A 4,843-nucleotide genomic window follows, 5' to 3' on the forward strand; every position below is an offset into this window, starting at 1 on the left:
TCTTCCAGGGGAAGCCATCCCCCACTACCCCAGGCTCCTCAAAGACGACCCCAGACATTGGTGGGCTAGCTTCTCTGGAGGGAAGCCCACGCCCCCTTCATGGCCACAGTGTTGGAGTCCCTGAAGCACTCGGGACCTGCCCAGCCGCCCGCCGGCATGATCACCTGTGTGTGGCCTGGCTCGGGAAGCTCTGGGGCTGTAGCAGCCTGGCGGCCAGCCTGGCAAAACCAACTGCAGGCCCCTGTCCTGAGGGGCCACCACCAACTGCCAGGCTTCCTTCCGAGGCATCAGGCCCATCAGAGCCCTCCCCACCCTGCCTGCCCCTCCTTGCAACTAAGCAGCCTGCAGCCAGTGGAAGCAGTTGGGTTTTTAATATCAAAACACCAAGAAGGAAGTTGAGAGAACCCCACTGTTTCCGATCTAAGCCACATGAGAGCCTTCCTGACACCCCACAACCCTGCACCAAGTGGAAAATAAACTTGAAGCAGCTAGCAAAAGGAAGAGAGAGAATAAGCTCTGAGATCAGTGTCTGGGGGAAAGGTGGCTCGAACACCTACAAGCCGTGGTCATGCACAGGCTGCCTCAGCTCTCTGCACTTTGGTTTCCTCATCTTCACCATGCGGATATTAACAGAACATCTGGTTGCCTGTTCCTTTCCCTCTCCTCTGTATCCAGCACACCAGATCTAGCAAGCTCTTCCTTCAAAATATCTCCTGAATCCACCCACCACTCCCCAATCCACCTCCAGGCAGTGCCTGGATCAGAAGAGCGGATCAGCCTCTTAACTAGTCTTCTTGCTTCTGTCCATGTCCCTTGTGTTGTTTTTCACATTGCAGCCTGCGTAATTCTTTAAAATGTAAGTCAGAATCTGGCATGTCTCTGCCCAGACCTCCCAGGAACTCCGCAGACTAACCTGAGCAGAGTGCGGAGTCCTTCAGCCCGGCCTCCACCGTGACCACATTTCCTACCGCACCTGCCCTCGCTTGCCAGCCTTTCTGGACTCATGGCTCTTCTCAGAAAGAGCCAGCACATTCCCTCCTCCTGGTCCTTGCTCTCACTGTTCCCTGCCACAGGAAACTTCTCCCCCCAAGTGGCCACAGAGCTGGCACTCACTCCGTTCAGTTCTCCTCAAGCCTTAATACAGAACCAAGGTCTTCTCTGATCACTCAGTGAAGAAGCACCTCCCCTTGGACTATGCACTATTCTGTTACCCGCTTTATGTTCACTAATGGCACCTTTATACTTTCAGATATTTCAAGTCAATAGCCTGCTTGTCTCCTACCACTAACATAGTGGATCTCAATCTGCAGTGATATTTGCCTCCCTGGAGACACTAACCAGTGCCTGGAGATATTCTGGGTTGTCACGTTGGGAGTAAGAAGCTCAGATGGTTCAGACAGAAGTTCACAACAGAAAATTCTATGGCCCCGAATGTCCCTAATGGTGAGATAGGCAGCCGTACTGGGGAGCAGAAGCAGAATAAGAGCAAAGACTTGGTCTATGGTCTCCATTGTCCTCAGTGGTTACAGCTGTGCTTGGCACAAAGGCACGGTCCATTTCTGTTGAGTAAATGAATACAATGAGAGTGGGAAGAGCATGCAGCACGGCACCAGCAAATGGAACTCTTTAACACTGAACAGATACTTATTGAGCTTTATAGCAGGCCAGGCACTTGCTAACTCCTGAGGATACAGCAATGAGCACGACATCCTAGGTCCCTGCTCTCATTAAGGCTCCCTTTTAGTGGATGTTATCATTAGCTGTTCTTGTTATTAGCATCCTCATTGTTTGTGTCAGTTAACCTCACACTACCCAGCATTGGCCGTGAGACTGAACAACTTTATTTTGTTGTCATATGGTTTTTATTTTTCACAGATGCTTTGGAAAACTTGGAGAGTTTAGGTTTGCCACAGGCAGCCTGGCCTAGTGTAAATAAGAACTGTAGGGTTTGTAATCAAGCAGTCTACATTGATACGTGGACTGTATGATTTCTTGTAAGCATATCTGTCAGGATAGTCAAGGTTTTTCCTCAAGGGTCTGCTATAGAAACAAAAGACTCCAACTTCTCGAACCTAACAGCAACAAAAGGTTTAAATTTTTGCTCATGTGTCCATGTCTGTGGTTTATTTTATTGATAAAGCACCTCACATGACCAAGCCTGATGTGAATGGGTCATAGGAAGGGGAAAAGATATTTATGGACAGTAGGAAGACAATTTGGTTTCTTTAACTTGATTAGTCTAATTTTGTAAAATCTGTTAGACTTTAAATTGCAAACCACAGAAGTACAACTCACATTAAGCTTAAGAGAAAAGAAAATTTATTGCCTTGCATAACCAGGGAGTTCCTGTGCATCCAAATGAAGTTTGTTCTCTCTTCCTCTTTCCCCCTCCCTCTCTCCTCCCCACCCCACCTCACCTCTGCTTCCTTCTCTCTGTTGGTGTTGTTTAGTCACTAAGTTGTGTCTGACTTCTTGCGACCCCATGGACTGTATCCCCCCAGGCTCCTCTGTCCCTGCGATTTCCCAGGCAAGAACACTGGAGTGGGTTGCCATTCCCTTCTCCAGGGAGTCTTCCTGACCCAGAGATCAAACACATATCTCCTGAGGATTCTTTACCACTTAGCCATTTGGGAAGCACATTCTGCTCTCTGTGTTGGATTTATTCTCCTGCCATACTCTCTGTCCACGAGTGGTGGGAAAGACCACCAGCAGCCCCTGGAAACATCCTTTCACCTCCATGACTCCAAAAACAAGAGCCCTCCTCCTCCTCCATGTCTGCCCTGGAGAGATCTTGGGGAAGGATTTCGATGGAGTACTGGGATGGCCCGCACTGGTCCCCGCCCAGCTTCTGTGGCTGAGGTGTGGGAAGCTGACTGTAATTGGCAGTCGCACTGGGATCACAGGATCAGAATAGGGGAGGAAGAATTTCCCAGAAATTCCCCCTTCTTGGAGAGGAAGAACAGGGCCTACTCTGGTGAAATCAACCCAAAGGCTCAAACACATACCTGCCTAGCTCTCAATAAGATAAAGCATGTGAAAGCCTTTTGCAAATTGCAAAGCATTGTCCAAATGCTAATTGCTGTTCTTTTGCAAGTTGAATAAAAAGTCCCATTATTTATGAGGGTACATTAGTGCTGGTGGCAGGCCTGTATTGTTCCACTCTCTTACTTAGGTGAAAGTAAAGTTGCAATAAATAGGCAAGAGGTTAGCAGCAAATTGACTGAGTCAGTGACAAACCTTTTAGTATTAAACCTAGGAACAGGGTTGCTTGTTACTTTGGAATGAGGTTCCCCTGCCAGACAACAGATATATGGGGTGATGTGGTGACGTGTTCTACAGCATGTGTTGGCTGGGTGCTCCTGTGACCCTGGCTTGGGGTTAGGAGAAGTTCTGGAAGAATAAGATGCAGCCCCTCTCCTGGAGGGATGTTTCACCCCAAGCAGACCCCAGTGGCTCCAAATATGCAGATTCTGTCAGGGAAGGATCAGGACAAATGGACCAAATTCTTCACTCTTCCTCCTGATGCCTTGACAGCTTGTATCTTGTACTTACTGAATGATGTTTAAGTCCTGTGCTTGCGGCAGCACTCTCCACATTGCAGCTGTGCATAGTTTGTTCAAAAGGCCTTTTGTAGCCAGACCAGAGGCAGGAAGCACTGCCTTGGCACCTTGATGTATGGATCCCTTGGGAAGGAGGCACCTTTATAATGAAGTCATGAAAGCAGTCTTCATAAATCCCTGGAAACCCAGCAGTGAGCACGTGTGAGTGCAACCAAAGTACTTGCTCAGCGACTCCGCCGAGGGTAAATAGGGCCAATGCCAGGTTGAACTTTTAAAAAATCTTACTGCTGCATCTCCAGACACCATATCTAGAGCTGTCTCCCCGAAGACACACACACATGCACACAGTACACTTGTGCTGCATTTCTCTCTGTTGTGGGCCATCCCCCTGCTTCCAACTCCCAGTGCTGCCTCCTTTTCCAATCAAAACAGGGAAGAAGATGTAACTGTCACTTTCTTGTGTTGATTGATCACCCATGTTACTTGTGTTACTGAATTTTTCACCTTCTCACTCACTTTGCATTTTAGCTTTGAACTGGGGTAATTGACAGCTGAGAAAATGAATTATGTATGTTAAGGGGATGGGCGAAGTGTCTGGAATCACACTTACCCTTATTGTGACCACAGTCCTCAAGGTGAGTCTGATTCGGTCTTCAGAGTAAGAGGAGGAGACAAGGATAAGATCCACCTCTCTGTGAGCCTCCCGCTTCCCAGAGCCCTCATTGACTGGGGGCTTTGTCCCACAGCTGGGATCCAGAAAGACCCAGTCTCTTAATCTTGACTGTATTCCAGGAATCAGAGCTGCCCCGGAGATGGGGATCCACTGACAAGTTCCTCCCTTTGCGTTTCCTGTATCACCTGTGTATTAATCTCCTAGGGCTGTCAGAACAAAGTACCACAGGCTGGGTGGTTTCAATGATAGAAACTTACTTTCTCACAGTTCTCGAGGCCAGAGGTCCAAGATCAAGTTGTCAGCAGGATTGGTTTCTTGGGAAGCCTCTCCCTTGGTTTGGAGATGGCTCTCTTCTGCCTGTGTCTTCCCATGGACTTCCCGTGTGTGTGCGTCTCTTAAGACAAGTGTCTATGTTGGTGCATGGATTAGCACCCACCCTCGTGAACTCATTGTAACTTCATTACTTCTTGAAAGCTCCTCTCTTCAAACACAGCACATTCTGAGGTGCTAGGAAGTTAGGGCTCTAACATATGAATTTGTGGGGATGACACAGTTAGCCCATAACAGCTCATCTGCCTCCCCTTATCCTGGTAGGTGACCTGGCCCCTTC

This window comes from Dama dama, chromosome 29, assembly GCF_033118175.1.
Source record: "Dama dama isolate Ldn47 chromosome 29, ASM3311817v1, whole genome shotgun sequence".
NCBI lineage: Eukaryota > Metazoa > Chordata > Mammalia > Artiodactyla > Cervidae > Dama > Dama dama.